At 34.9% G+C, this 16832-nt stretch overlaps 1 long non-coding RNA gene across 1 annotated transcript; it reads right to left on the bottom strand.

Moving 5' to 3' along the window:
• Positions 1-9325: 9325 nt before the first annotated feature.
• On the bottom strand, positions 9326-12196 carry LOC127873465 (uncharacterized). Its single transcript, XR_008046169.1, has 3 exons — positions 12132-12196; positions 11296-11357; positions 9326-9611 (listed from the first exon to the last, which is right to left on the bottom strand). It is a non-coding gene; the product is annotated as an uncharacterized LOC127873465 (long non-coding RNA).
• Positions 12197-16832: the final 4636 nt, after the last annotated feature.

Here is a 16832-nt window from a genome sequence, read left to right as displayed (position 1 = left end):
TGTGCAAGTTTCTATCGACGTAGCTGTTTAACATTACGTTTGACCTTTCACGACCGTCTCATAAAGTCAATCGACTTTAAAAGAAATTGCCCTTCACTAGGTCAGAATGAATGCAATAAAACACTCTCATTTCTTATTCGAGAAAAAAAAATCTGAAATATTGGCCACAAATTTCTTCGAAATGAATAGGTATGTTGTGATACGATTTCAAAGTACCCAATATGTTTCTTGTTATAGTTTATAGTAAATGGTTTAGAGTTTTATTATGTTTAACCTGAAGGAAAACGTGCGCACACGGTCAAACATAGAAAATTTATTTTAGAGAATTCTGTCAAATCAAACGTAAAATTTAAAGTATATAACATACTTTCAATACTTTGCTAATTTGTGCAACATGAAGATCGTTCTTGCACGTGCCGTTTAATGTTTATGTATTAAAAGCAGATAAATGTAAAACTATTTTACATAAAACACTGCAATGGGTTTTAACGCACTGCGACATTAAACGCCATATTTTACAGAGACCACCCGTTCGATGAATCCAAAAGGCGGCATTGCAAGTCGAAACGGAAGGAAGAAACAGTTTGAAGCGACAGGAACGCTATTCAAAGTGGTTCTCTGAGCGTTCGTTTATAGTCCAGGCGAAGAAACGAGGGGGAAATGTTACCTACCAGTCGAGTGGGGCTACACCTGGATAATATAGAACTACTTTCTGTGGCGTTTTGATGTACGCATTCATCAACTCAGGTTTTATAAATTCGTACATCGATTTGTAATGAATTACATGCAACAAATGATGCTTTGAAATTAATTTTGTTCACCTTTATTATACGTTTGTCAAAGATTACTCGACTACCGGGTAGTCATGGTTGTATGTTACAGGTGCATTTCATGCCATCGTGGACGGACTCGATGTATTGTCATATTTCGGATTAAACCAACTTAACAGCAATACACATTGTCAAAATCCCAGCCCTATTGGCTTACATTTTACTTTTTGTAAAATCTGTAGATTGTCATGAAATACAGGTATTAAACAAAAAGAAACAAACATGTGTCATTTTTTTTTAATTTAACCATAAAAAGATTTATCTTTAATATATGTATAAACAGTTTGAAAAATAAATCAATAATGATCACAAACTGTTTAGGTGATATGCTGACAAAATATTGCCTAGAAAATGTAATATGTAACACAACGAAACAAACAGAATAAATACCAGATTCAGCCTTTCACTTAACTTTTTTCACAAATGAGATATATCACAATTGTTAAGCAAGTTTCTCGTTGGACATTGATAATGTTTGGTTATGAAGAGCACGAAAATTTAAGCAAAGAATGTTTAAGAGAAATGCCGACTTAATCTTGCCTTAACTGTGCGCGCGATATATACCTACACAAAAATCAACGGAATGAAAAATTAAGTTGGCATTTCACATAACATATATCAGTAATAATCAAGAGCTCCACTGTCGGAGACAGATGCCCCCCCCCCCCCTAAAAAACCACACACAAAAACAGGGCCTTGACACAGGATTTGTTGCAACAAATATTTCAATAGCGGTCATCTACTATCCAAGGCAAATCCACATGCTTAGTATCAAGCCAATCGGTGAATCATTTGGCGAGTTAATGATCGGGAACGATTTTACACTTAGTGTGACAGTGACCTTGACATTTGACCCCAATTTCAATAGAGGCTATCTACGGTCCATCAACAATGCACGTGGGAATAATCAAGCCAATCCTCCATTCACAAGTTAATGATCGGAAACAATTTTCACTTCTTAGTATTACGGTGATCTTGACATTTAATCTAGTGACTCCAATTTTATTAGGAGTCACTTACTAGCAAAGAAAAATGCATATGTGAGGTTAGTGGTTAATTCGTTCACAAGGTTTTGATCGGAAACAAACTGGTATACAGACAGACCGACATCCTGCAAAACAGTATACCCCCTCTTCTTTGAAGGGTGGGCATTATACTAGCACAAGTTTAAAGTTTCGACCAGCATTTGTCTTTGAATAAAACAAACGAACCACTACACGGTAAATGACGATGTGTATGCGAATTTAATACATAATGTACATTATAACATTGCTTTTTCAATGTAAACTAAGTCTCTACAAATAACTCAAAATGATTTTTTTTTATTATATACATCCAGCTGTTTAAAAAAGACTGCCATTTTTGCAACTCATAAAAGAGAGTAATATATAGAATGACGATCTCTATCATTTCTCATGTACCTTGCATAAGATGAGGCAATACCCATTGCACTCAGAGATAAGCGCGCAGCTAAATACATACAAGTCAGTAACACAGGTTTCTGTTTAATCTATGTCTGCAAGTAGAACAATGAGACATGAAAAACAATACACAACAACAATCTTCTAGTCGCAGTGACTTCACAAAAACTAATTGCCCATTGAGAAAGTAAAATATGTGTGAAGCAATTGTCCAACACAGTCTTAAGTCGTTACGTTTAACATCATATTATAAATTCATTTGATGCATCTGAACAAACGTTCTAAAAGGGCAATATATTAATTTAAAGACAAGGAACAAATCACAATGTTATCATCTATGAATATTTTCATCCTAAACCGAGCCCAAAAAGACAAACAATCGTTGAGAAATGGAATATATAACAAAGGTGCGAATAAAATGTACAGATGTACGTATATCTCAAAAAGTTACGCCGACATAGCTATCCAATTATTTTGCGAAGTTACTTTAAACACTTTTTACACCATATACCATTTGAAGACCGCTGTATTGAGTAAATTCCACACTTTATTACACGGTGATAGGGCGAATACCACAACTTTTCCGCTCACCGTCGTAATTTTATACTTCTAACAAGAGCACCGTATCATTCTGTCAAAAACATGTCCGCAAACTTTTGAGCGAGTACAGACATGAAAAAACAAGAGCACCGCCTTGCGGGTGCAGACCGCTCATCTATTTTCTTTTTAAAGGTGAAGGGACTCTCATTTTCAATCACAAAGTCACAAAGGAGGGAGGGGTGGAGTGAAGAGGTGTGTATAGTGTGGGGTTGTGGACATTTATTACATTATCTTCCAAAAAAGCGAAAAAAAAAAAATCGGGGGCGGGGGGGAGGGGTTATTGGACGGTATTTCAAACATAACCGTTTAAAAAAAAATTGGGGGTGGGGGGGTATAGTGTGAGGGGTGGTTTAAAAAAAAAAAAATTCAAAAAAAAAATTGAGGGGGGGGGGGTGGGGTGGGGGGGTGGGGGTATAGTGTGAGGGTGTGGTGGTCATTTGTGAGATGATCTTAAAAAAAATAGGGGGGGGGAGGGGGGGAGGGGGGGGGAAGGGGGGGGGGGGAGGGGGGATGGTTTGGGTGGAGTCTATTGTGGTATGTCAGGTAAGAGTAGTTTCGTCAAAGTATCAATCAAATCTAATCATAAATAAAGAAGTTATGGCAATTTTAGCAAAATTTAATAATTTGACCTTGAGAGTCAAGGTCATTCAAAGGTCAAGGTAAAATTCAACTTGCCAGGTACAGTAACCTCATGATAGCATGAAAGTATTTAAAGTTTGAAAACAATAGCCTTGATACTTAAGAAGTAAAGTGGATCGAAACACAAAATTTAACCATATATTAAAAGTTACTAAGTCAAAAAAGGGCCATAATTCCGTAACAATGACAACCAGAGTTATGCAACTTGTCCTTTTACTGTACCCTTATGATAGTTTGTGAGTGTTCCAAGTATGAAAGCAATATCTATGATACTTTAGGGGTAAAGTGGACCAAAACATAAATCTTAACCAAATTTTCAATTTTCTAAGTATAAAGGGCCCATAATTCCGTCCAAATGCCAGTCAGAGTTACATAACTTTGCCTGCACGGTCCCCTTATGATAGTTAATAAGTGTTGCAAGTATGAAAGCAATAGCTTTGATACTGTAGGAATAAAGTGGACCTAAACACAAAACTTCATCAAATTTTCAATGTTCTAAGTATAAAAAGGGCACATAATTCTGTCAAAATGCCAGTCAGAGTTACATTACTTTGCCTGCACAGTCCCCTTATGATAGTTAGTAAGGGTTGCAAGTATGAAAGCAATAGCTTTGATGCTTAAGGAATAAAATGGACCTTAACACAAAATTTAACCAAAATTTTCAATTTTCTAAGTATAAAAAGGGCACATAATTCTGTCAAAATGCACGCCATAGTTATCTAACTTTGCCTGCCCAGTCCCCTCATGATAGTTAGTAAGTGTACCAAGTTTGAATGCAATAGCATTGATACTTACTGAGAAAAGTGGACCTAAACGCAAAACTTAACCAAAATTTTCAATTTTTTAAGTATAAAAAGGGCACATAATTCTGTCAAAATGCACGCCAGAGTTATCTAACTTTGCCTGCCCAGTCCCCTCATGATAGTAAGTAAGTGTACCAAGTTTGAATGCAATAGCATTGATACTTTCTGAGAAAAGTGGACCTAAACGCAAAACTTAACCGGACGCCGACGCCAACGCCGACGCCGACGCCAAGGTGATGACAATAGCTCATAATTTTTTTTCAAAAAATAGATGAGCTAAAAACGAGAAAAGAAGGTAAGTTGGTAATAAAAAGATATTCTATCGAACGAAGTATATACTTTACATCTAATTGCCGTTAACCGCATCAAAATTAAGTCGCTATTAACTTCAAAATAGTGAAAACAATTTGAGCATGTCGTGAAAGAAGTGACTTTCATGACGCGAAAAATCGTATTTTTGGCAGATTTTAAACATTTTAAATGATTTATTTTTGTTAAACGGTATGTTATGGTAGAAGAATAAATTAACAACACATTATGGCATGCTTTATTGAATATAACTGTGATTTTTACATTTACACGTGTTAGCAAGTATGCACCGCTCAACACTGATATTATACAAATATGAACACCGCTCAACAATGTCCGTAAAAGCACCGCTTTATTCTGATTTTTTTCTTTCAGAAGGAAAAGACGTTCAAACTCATGTTTAAACAAACAAACAAAAACAACAAAAAACAAGAAAAGGAGACTTTTTTCTCCGGGTGCCGAATATTACAATGTACGTTGAAAATATTAGGTTTTTAATTGTTTTTTTAATACTTGTCGGAAATAACTATTTATGATTCCAACATTTTACATCTCGTTAAAACGGACCGCGCTGTAATGTCTTATATATGGAGATATGCACTCACAAGCTTCTATAGACAGTCTCGAAAACGTTGTTTTTTTATTATTATAACCCCTTTGTTTCTGATATAAGTAGTCGAGAGCATCTTTGGTAAATGTCTTTGGTTTTGCCCTCAAACATCAAATTCATATTTCAGTAAATTTAACCAATTCAACATCACTTTGTACACTCTATACATAACTAAATTTATTATTTCCTTCGGTTAGTTGTACACCAACATTTGCTTAAACCATCCATAATCGTAGCTGGACATCTTTTTTGTTGATTATTAATCTGAAATCAATAAATAATAATTATCAATAATGATTGTATTTTACCACAACAGTATAGATACATTGAAACATGGGACTTAAACATGAGCCCTCCAAGTACTGGAAAGAAAGACGATCGATCCCGGTGAACCTTTTTTTGGTGCAAGCATGCCATCAATTTCAAGATCAATTTGGAACATGAAAATTTTATAAATGGAAGACTATCGTAAATAAATTCAGCTCACGATGGCTCGTTCTAGCTTATCATTTAAAAACATGTGCAGAAGTTAGCGGTGCCACGAATTTCAGTGACACGGAATATAAATACGGTGTTTATAATCAGGGTTGCGCGGTGCATCGATATGTATGTAATTGATGCATGTTTTAACCAAAAAAAATGCCTTTAACAGATATTTAAACAAGGTTTATATATATATATATATATATATATATATATATATATATATATATATATATATATATATATATATATATATATACAATGATTTAAGTCTGTCACTTCAGGTCTGACACATCGACAATCATCTGATTATTACATTTTTCTCACAAGTACGAATGGTGTCGAGCGCGACACGACTTTTTGTAAACACTATTTCAAAGACATGCTAAATATTTCACGACTGGTAAACTATTAAATAGACGACATATTGGTTTAGAAATTCCATGGAGTGCTTCGCAAGTGGCAATCATTTTTCAGTGTTTTATAATAAAACATTTTGTCACCCACTTACCTGATATTGCTTCGTCCGCCATGTTTCTTTTCTTCAGACGGATACGGTGCTCTCGTCAGAAGTATAAAATTTTGACGGTAAGCGGAATAGTTGTGGTAATCGCCCTATCATCCTGTATTAGCTGAAGCATTGTTAATTTACGATGGCGTGCCACGTCAGATTAAAACCTAAATGTCTTGTTACATTCCGGACACATGTGTGCATAAAGTGCATTGGTGTGGACTCCCTTGTGGTCCTCTAGTCGCCGACTGCTTTTGAATACTTTGTCACACATTGGGCACTGGTGTATTTACTCTTTGTTTTCGTGTCTTAAATGTCGGTTTAGATCAGCTTTAATTGCGAAACTTTATCCACAAGTTGCGCATGCAAACGGCTTATGTCGGCCCTGGGCAGACGTCTGATGACGTTCAAACTCACATGGTTTACTAAACCATTAAACACAACAATGGAACAACAATGTTATCATGTGTGGACAAAATTATCGTGTTCCAATAGAGTAGCCTTTTGTCTAAAGATTTTCCCGCAAGTTGCTCGCAAATAGCAGCTGAAAGATATGATAAAGTCGATTTAATATTCGGTAATTTATTGAAATTTTGTATTTTGAAATACTCTGAGAAATTTAAACTTTCAAACGAACCTTACATTCTATTTCAAATGTCTGCTTTTTGCGATTCATTATTCACTGATTAATGGAATGAATTTTCAGTTTGTTGGATATTTCTGAATTGAAAAGTGATTAGCTTCTCTGGCTTATTGACGATGCTTCTTCACAATGGCGACTTATGTAAAAGACCGAGCAAGTCCGATTGAGATAGCTCGATTTATTTAATCGGCATAACTCGCTGATTATCATTGATTATATTCTCCTAGCAGAGTTGTCGTTCGTGCCTCAACATACAACAATGGCCGCGCCCATGAGAGATTGTTGACACTCGTGTCAAAACTTTCTTACAGCATAAATCGGCTTATTTGGCTATTTAGAAACTGTTATTTAGGATATACGAGTTATTTATACACTAAATCTCCGCTTATGACAACAATGGATGGAATCGAAGAATATATTCGATGTGAATAAATAACTTTCTGGATCTTGACAGCTTGACACGGCAAAACTGGCATACTGGTATTTTTAGCTATCAATTTAAGTCACATTTTACTTTATAAATTGTATTCGAGCATTTTGCGACTTATTGAATGACTATGATACCCGATATCAACATTTCATGGGGGATTTGCAGATCACATTGATTACAAACTCCTTACTGCTTTGTATTCGTTCTTCTTTCTATTTTAGTACATATCATTTTAAAGTTAAATAAAGTGTGTCACAGTAAAGGAGACATTAAGGCGATTGTGGCCATTTTAGATCGAGATCAGCCTGCGGTCGCTTGAAAGCTGTTTGTTTAAAAGTGGTTTTCTGACAATAACAACTAGTTTAATTGAATACTGATTAGACTGCGCTTTCTTGTGACCTGGCTCAAATAATAGAATTGTCATTAATCAAATGATTTTATTTCGTAGATTAATCAAGTGTTTTGTCTGGTCCCTCGGAATCAATGACTCCAGCACTTTCGTGTTGAGAATTGAATATTGCTTAAGGCGATGTTAGGGGGCGTAAGAGATGTTTTACCTTCCATTATCGCTCGACCGGTCATTGTCGGCTCGGATACTACTTACATGTACCCCGGGTACTCTTAAGTATACTGACATGTACCCCGGGTACGGTAAATATACTAAAACGTACCCGGGAAATGTAACGCTAAATCGGTCGTTGTCGGCTATGTTTTTATAATAAAACTGTAATTATATATTCACATTTTTGTCAATTTTCTGTAAAATGGCCTCTATATTATCGGAACACATACTCAAAAAGCATGTTGATGCATTTTTTTTTTAAAGAGAAGTTTGTTTAAGATAATCGGTTGCGCGTTTTACGACATCGGATTTTGGGCGGGAATACAGCTCGGGTACAGTCTAATATCGACCGAGTAGGATTACGTATATTTACCGTACCCGGGTTACCTGTAAGTATACTTAAGAGTGCCCGGGGTACATGTAAATAATACCTGAGCCGACAATGACCAATCGAGATCCATAATCTCTCATGAACTGACTCAATAAAACCGAGTCGGCAATATTTGACTTAATTTTTGGTTTGGTTGCTCTCGATGGATAAAAAAAATCTCCCTTAAAGCCTAGTGGTAGAGTGTCGACTTTGATTGCAGAAGGTTGCGCTGCGGGTTTGATCCCGTGAAGCGACATTAAAAACTAGCCAACTTTGTTATCTTAAAGGCTGCTAAACCTGATATACATGTACTAAGATAATGTGAATTTCCTCTCACATGATGGTTATCAGTTATATAATATAAAAACTCACAGCAGTAGCAAACAATGGGACAATAATTAATGAACGCATCTTTCATTTGTCTTTGACACTTTGATATGGACATTGGCTGGATTTATATATGTGACTTGACTTTACCGGCACTCTTGTAACAATGCTAAAGTTTAAATGTATCATTGAAGATCACCTGAATCCAGATTTGCTATTATAGAAGTGTGGAAAGTTTTAAGGGTGTGACAAGTAAGAAAAAATGGGTCATTACCGAGATGCCACAACTGATCTATGACTGTTTTAAAACAAGAAAAATTCAGTGCCTGACATAGATTTCCTTACATAGTTCAATCAAAACTAATCCCAGAAGCCTGATAACAGTTAAACGTTAATGTCACAAATGTGTCAGACCAGGGCTTTGATATTTTGAAATCTAGGACATGCATGGTCAAGTCTTCATGAAATCATAATTAAAAAAAATGTATTTTAAGTCCTTAAATGACCTGGCTATAGTTCTCAGATTATTATAAGCTCAATCAGTGTATTTATACTACTATTTATTCTTTGTGTATTGTAAACATATACACACTCATGCAGTTACATGATAGCAATACATAATAATAAAACCACCCAAACTATAAAGGTCATTATCAAAGCCTATGGTAACAATGTAAGCACATTGAGTGTAATCGCCCTCTCGTGCAAGCAAAAACAACACGTTGACAGGTTGTCATTTATGACAATTCTACTTTCACTTTCATTTTGTGATATCAAACCATTAAGGTCACAACATACCAAAAGATTTCCTGCACAAATTCAATGTAAAAGCAATAACTTTAACAAAAAATAAAGTCAAACTTTTGCGCGTAGACACCCCCATAACCATACCTTTTCTTAAAGAGCATTCCAAGCCGCAATGATTTAAACAATAAAAAACATAGGTCATCCAATATGTAAGAAAGAACTCAATGCGAATCAGCGGTCACTGTTTTATGGCCATCTTTTTACCGGCATCTCTCCAGTTGATGATGGTTTCCCGCCAACTGTCAAAGTCTTATGTAGTCTCCAACCTAAAAGCAAAACAGGGAATTTGTAGTATACAACAATGTTTTCCCTACCACATGAACACAGAAATATTCAAAAATAAAGTCATGGCAAGTGCCCGTACAGAGAATTGTGTCTTCAAATAAATGAAGATTTTGTTTTTAGAGGGTATAGCATTGAACACCAAAAGTATTTAGTGTATTGTAACCTATAAGAGAAATTTATTTTTACTGAAATGTGTTTTTCTTTCATATTATTATCATCCCATCCATATTGCACCAATATCTTAAGTTTGGCTGGATTAGCTGTCCATTTGGCCATTCTGTATCATATTTTCACACGCGGGTGTTTTCAGTCCGAAGAAGGCGATATTAGGCCTGTTAAAGCTTAACTGCCCCTTTAAGATTTAAAGCTGTTGTGTTCAATATCTGCAATAAAATACCAAAACAAACCAAAAAGACATGCAAGTGGGGCTAATGTGTGGTGGGGAAAGAATGAATTTGTTAGATATTTTCACTCTAAGCAATTTTGATAATGTCTTTTTTGTGTGTTTTTTTTTAATCATCCCAAAAATGCCAATTTCAAAGCAAAAACAATCCAATTTCATCCAAGACAATAAACTAATTAGTCAAAATGAGAGATCAAAGATACTTTGAAGTGTAGAAATCAATAAGCTTCCAATAACTTGTTATTTCACACCAATAAAAGTGTAAAATCTTGAAAGCGCCTTGTCGATCGGTGCCCATTTATTTACCAGCCGCCAATGAAATATTCTAGCATGTAATGTCATGGGTGCCTTTTAACTGCAGCAGATGGTCAAAATGCATTGCCAGCTCTCATTTAGAGGTTCAAGACAATACAAATTTTCATATTTTGGACACAAAATAAGTACTTTAGGCTATTTTTATGGTGGCAATCTGGTCCAAATGGGAGTTTGTAACCAAGCGAAAGAATACAATGCTCATTTGTTGGGGGGGGGAAGGGTTTAAGCTGGAAGGAAAAGTTAAATTGAACAAAAAACACATATGTAGGCAAGCATTATAAGCTTAGCAATGATGTTCCATGTAGTAACAGGGGTAGAAAGGCAGTTCAGATCAAGGCAGTGTCCTGAAAGGGGTTACTAGTACTTCTTTTGGGGACACAGCTTCCTGCAGAATTCTCAACACAACAAATATCAATGATTCATGTCACCTTTCTATGCAAAGAAAAAAGAATAAGGACAATACTGTCATTAAATCACTGAATGAGAGAACCATGTACCAAATAAAAAACAAAACAAGTTGCTGAAAGTGCCAAATTTTGTCAAAAAAATCCCTCTAAGGTAAATGATGAAGGGGACACTTGCTATAACAATCCTATGTTTAAGTAAGGCGCGACACCATTTTAAGCCGGAAACATGAATATAAGCATATTGTGAGAAAACAATACCAAAAACAAGCTAATTGTAGGGTAACAAGTAGCAAATCAACTCAGCTGTACTGCATACATGCTCAGGAACAAGGATAACCCTGTTAAGTGCCAACTTCAGCTGCCAACAAAGCACGAGCTTTACATGTCAGGACGCGGAACTATCAATACAAACTGCGAGGAGAATTACATGACGGCAAGGGTGTGAGTGACCACAATCCTGATTATGACAGTCTTTCACACCTAAAGCATCATACATATGCTTATTTGCTTGTGTACATGATAACAAAATGATATTATTACCTGTTTTGCCATCAACAACCCTTATCCAGTGGCCCTTGACTTAGTCGCAGACATTCCTCTTCCTGAAAAAGTCAAAATACCCAATAGAAAAAGATAAAAAAATGAAACAAAAACATGCATTTATGTATTTTAAGTGTACTTTTATGAATAATATGAAGTGATAAAATCTTGCTCAATTCATGATTGTACTAAATATGAAGGCTGGCTCAGTTAAGCATCTGCTGCACTGTCCATACTGTAAAAATGCCTGCCATTCCATGTCGGTGAAATGGGGCTCTGTTTGAATGTTCATGCTTTTCGCAAAAGTTTTAGTTGCGTTACTCGATCACGGAGTCCCTGGCGTTGAATTCTAACTTCATGTAACACATTAACGCGACACGGTCAACCAATATGCGGTTGAATTTAAGTCGGAAAGCAATTTAGCCCTTATTCCAATATATAAGGGTGGGGGGTCAACTTGAAAAACAACTATTCCAGGTCAAATAATCTGAATTCATGCATTTAATGCACTTATTTTCTTCCCTTTTGCTAAGAAATGACCAAAAATCTGCTTTCCCAGTCATATTTTGCACTTGCAGATGATATTTCATTTTTATCATAAGTTAGTTTAGGTCACAACATACCAAAAGATTTCCTGCACAAATTCAATGTAAAAGCAATAACTTTAACAAAAAATAAAGTCAAACTTTTGCGCGTAGACACCCCCATAACCATACCTTTTCTTAAAGAGCATTCCAAGCCGCAATGATTTAAACAATAAAAAACATAGGTCATCCAATATGTAAGAAAGAACTCAATGCGAATCAGCGGTCACTGTTTTATGGCCATCTTTTTACCGGCATCTCTCCAGTTGATGATGGTTTCCCGCCAACTGTCAAAGTCTTATGTAGTCTCCAACCTAAAAGCAAAACAGGGAATTTGTAGTATACAACAATGTTTTCCCTACCACATGAACACAGAAATATTCAAAAATAAAGTCATGGCAAGTGCCCGTACAGAGAATTGTGTCTTCAAATAAATGAAGATTTTGTTTTTAGAGGGTATAGCATTGAACACCAAAAGTATTTAGTGTATTGTAACCTTAACAATTTTCAAAGGGAGTAGTCACGTGATTATGAAGATGGCGACGGCAATGCCGAGGCATGTATTTTTCGCCGTATAATACCATTTATTACTTTTATTATTATTTTTTAATTCCGCTCAATTTCCAGCGATATTAGCAAGAAAGTTGCTGGCGTTTATTTCATAGTGGTATTCGCTCTATATCTCGACTTTACTCGCTGCTAAATTTCTTAGCAGGATGACCTAATTAGAGTTGCACTAAGAAAATTGGCGGGGAGTAAAGTCGAGATATAAAGCGAATTTTATTAAGAAATAAACGCTAGTCACCTTTTACTGATATGGCTGGAAAGTGAGCGTCATTTAAAAAATAAATAAAAGTAATAAAGGTTATAAAACGGCGAAAAATAACTGTATCGGAATGGACGCCGCCATCTTGACTATCACTTGATTACCCCCTCTGATTATGTGGCTGAGGAAAATATCGACATTGCTTATTTTATATATTTTCTGTACATTTCTTCAAAAAACTTACATCAATACACACTTTTCTTCGTTAATTCAAACATTCATGACAGGCTACCGCTTTGTTTACATATTTCGCTTACATTTTGACGCGCGTAGGTAGGACAGCTTCTAAAATGTGTATTAATACTATTACCTTCGAGGTACTTATCCGATGTTTGACGGAAAGGATCAAAAATGTGCGATTGTGGGACAGGAACTACTTCCCCGTACCCCCATTTTTTTCCGTACCCATTTTTTTTCGTACCCATTTTTTTGTACCTATTTTTTTCGTACCCAAATATTTCTTGTACCCAATTGTGTTCGTTCCCAAATTTTTTCGTACCCAAGTTTTGTTTCGTACCAAATTATTTCGTACCCAACCTTTTCGTACCCATTTTTTTCGTACCCACATACACAATTGTGGTGAGGTAGATAAACTTAAATTGATGCTTTTATATCCATCCTCTTCAAAAGCATCGTCACACCAGTACTGTCAGTACTTTGATTTTTTTGATTGTAGGAACATTTAGTCCTTTGTTTTTTACTGTTTAGAACATTGCATCTGACTGCAGTAATTGATGTGAATAGTGTTATCAAATTGTTACGATTGATATAATTGTATACAACGTTTCTAGGAATTGTACAAGATATCCAAAACATATCATAATATTAAATTTGCTAAAAACATCGCATTGTTGTTCAAAAGAGATAACACCTTCCCAATGTAAGCGTTTCAGACAATTCGGATGCAAATTTGAAAGACAGATATTTACTTAATGAACAAAGGTGTGTTCAAAATGTTAAAACACTGACACAAAAGGTAGTAAAATATCACAAAATCTAAGGATGCATACACTATCAGTCCGTAATTCGAATAATATCTTAAAATAAATTGTCTAGGTACACATATTCAAGGAGAAATACATCGAAACACTATACGAGGTTACAAATCACTCTTTTTACATAGGATTACAACAACTCGATAATCTGGTATAACCGGACTGTATACACATCGTAATGTTTACCTCTTTCCGACGGACTCTTTGATCTGAAACGTGACGGCATCATGTACATTTATTTGAAATTATAGATAAAACGCCATTTAACAATACAATTTTGTTGCGTGTATACATTGTTGAAGTTAACTACATGTACCATATGTAACCATTCAGCGAATTTAGAGCTACTTTAAATTTGAGGCTAAATATTGCCCATATACATGTACAAAATACATGTAACTCAATATCCGCGTTTGGTCCAATGTGTTGTGCTATGCTTTAACACACAAACGTTTAAATGTACCGATATATTTCAAGCTGCAATTGGTAAACATTATTATTTTTAACGTCCTGATAACATTAGTTTGCGAAAGTAATCAGGTAACAGTACACACGTTGCAAGCAGCATATATAATATGCACAATGCCGACAGGCGTACGGTAATTGAAATATCCTCTAACGCAAATTTTAAAACGGATTAGAAAGCTGAAGTTATATTCGACACTCGCCATCACCAAACAATTACTTTAGAAGTTACCATATGTTTCACAAACTTCTTACATACGACAATACGTTTTAAAATTTCAAAATCACGTTGGATGCAGAATAACAGTCTACATCAATGCATTACACGACAATTTTTGAACAAGAACACAGGCTTATGTCCATAACATCCAAATGGGAACCCCGCTAAGCCACGTGATTCTGCACTTTGACTAGTATTTTATATGAAGCACACTTTCAAATGGTATTAATCAGAAAGCGTTAACACCACATTGTTTATATGTTCTTTTTTTATCTAAATGTTAATACCAAATAAATGTTTTATTCCTACTGATTACGAAACCGACTTTTAACGTTATATTTTATTGATTACTTAAAACATGGGTTCTACATAAAACAAATCACATAAATCCATGAAATACCTAGTGCATTTTCATCTGATAAGTTCGTGTAACTTATCATTGGATTTTTAGTGTTAACAAAAAATAGTTTACCCTTCCTACGACCGCAAATGTTGCCGATCATCGCTGAAAATATGATAAATATGCACACCTTTTTATTTGGATAACCACAATACATATTATGATCACACGTAGCGCTCCTTGGACTATCCTTTCAGAATAGTATTTGGGATAGTATATACTTGTGTTGCTTGTGTTGCTTGTTTTAGGAAAACACTTCACTTGGTAATACAATAAAAACGTGCTGTCCTTGATTTCCATGCATTTAAAACACATCTTTTTCCTAACATGACATATTTTCTTAAAAAAATGAAAGCAAATATAAGACTGAGAATGCAGTAAAAATTCACTGACAGGGTGCACTTTTCTTTCAAGATCTTATTGACCCCCATTATGAATAATGTAACTGTATTATACTTGAAAAAAATGCATAATCCATGCACCTGCCTGTTGTGAGCTTTGTGTTGATATTAAAACAAGGCATTCCTCTCTTAAAGACTCTTCTTGCCGTCCGATACCCGTCTACATTTAAAATTCAGGCATCGCACATACGAAAATCTGCGTAATACCCATTTTTCTGCTCAACAACAAGATTAGGTTTTGTAAGTGGCACGGGTCCTAAACGACATTCTTGACAAAGGGCAAAATTTTCAAGCAGCATTTGAAATTTGACAGCCCTGCGACCGCATCTACCGATTACGTCTAAACGGTTAATATCGTAATCCTAAAGAAAATTGATTTCAACTTATACTTCAGTTTTTTGTTGTTTAACATTTGATAATGCTTAAAATTATTATTAGTTAGACATAAATGCGAAGGATTACCTCTTAAACGTGTGAATATTGTGCAATAACACCACTTTTGTAGATTTTGGAAATAAACATAAAAACATAAAAAGTGTATTTGTCAGTTATATCATTAAATTGAACGAAATTCATTGTTTGTAGGTTACGCATATTAACCATTTGTTGTTCTACAACAAACCACCTCATATATTTTAGCCTAATGTACTCTTTAAATAAATGAAACCTATATGTGTGTGTTTTAACCATCAGTTGTATACATCAATAATTATTTGCACAACTTTATCAAAGGTATCGTTTAAGAAAATATGCGTTTGTTAGCAAACAAGAAATAATACTAAACATCACATTTTTTAGAGAATATAAAGTAGGAGTTTATTTCGATCCAAGTCTTGCAATTAGACTCCATGATCACAGACATGATATTGAAATCACCAAACCAAGATTATTATTACATTTAATGTAGAAAAAGGGAAATTATGGAGTATGAACAATAGTTGAACATGTTGATATATTAGAATATTGCAGGTCTATTGATACGGTGCCAGAGATTTTTGTCACATTTAAGGAACTATTCGATTATCAGTATTATGTAAGGAATGTTTCGATTATTATAATTTCTTACTCAGAATGAGCTTCTCCGTTCTTATTCTTAATTCACAAAAAGTATTGTTCATGTACGTGTATACATATTTTGTTTACTCGTGTGTGCGTATGGGTGAGTTTGTGTGTGCGTGCGGGCGTTCGTGCGTATGTTTGCATTTTTGTTTTCTTTGTGTTTATTTCTTATGAAAATATCTTGTAATCATGAGCCTCATATGTAATGAAATCTTTATTTTTTGTGTTAATACATTTTAGTGACATGTTAAATTCGATATTTGTAGAGGTGTTTAGTCTTGTACAAGATAAGGTAAAAAAGTTATAGCCGCCTGTCGCGGATATTGTCAGTTTCAATAACTGTTCGCAGTCTCAATATTGTATTATAAATTGAATATAATCACTTTGTCTAATGAAAACAACTACATTATTAATTTATTATTCTGTTATTTATACACGTATAAACTTTGTAAAGCTTTTATACTTTTTGTCCGTTGTATTTAAAGCCGCAAGTACGTATGCAAAGCATTGAGACTTTATTGATCTGTCCAATCAATATTAAACGTTAACGTATCGATTGTTTGAACCATTTGTTGCTGGTTAAAACG

Source organism: Dreissena polymorpha, chromosome 3, assembly GCF_020536995.1.
Source record: "Dreissena polymorpha isolate Duluth1 chromosome 3, UMN_Dpol_1.0, whole genome shotgun sequence".
Classification (NCBI taxonomy): domain Eukaryota; kingdom Metazoa; phylum Mollusca; class Bivalvia; order Myida; family Dreissenidae; genus Dreissena; species Dreissena polymorpha.
Note: the sequence above shows the minus strand (reverse complement) of the source record. Positions and strands in the feature narration are given on the sequence as shown.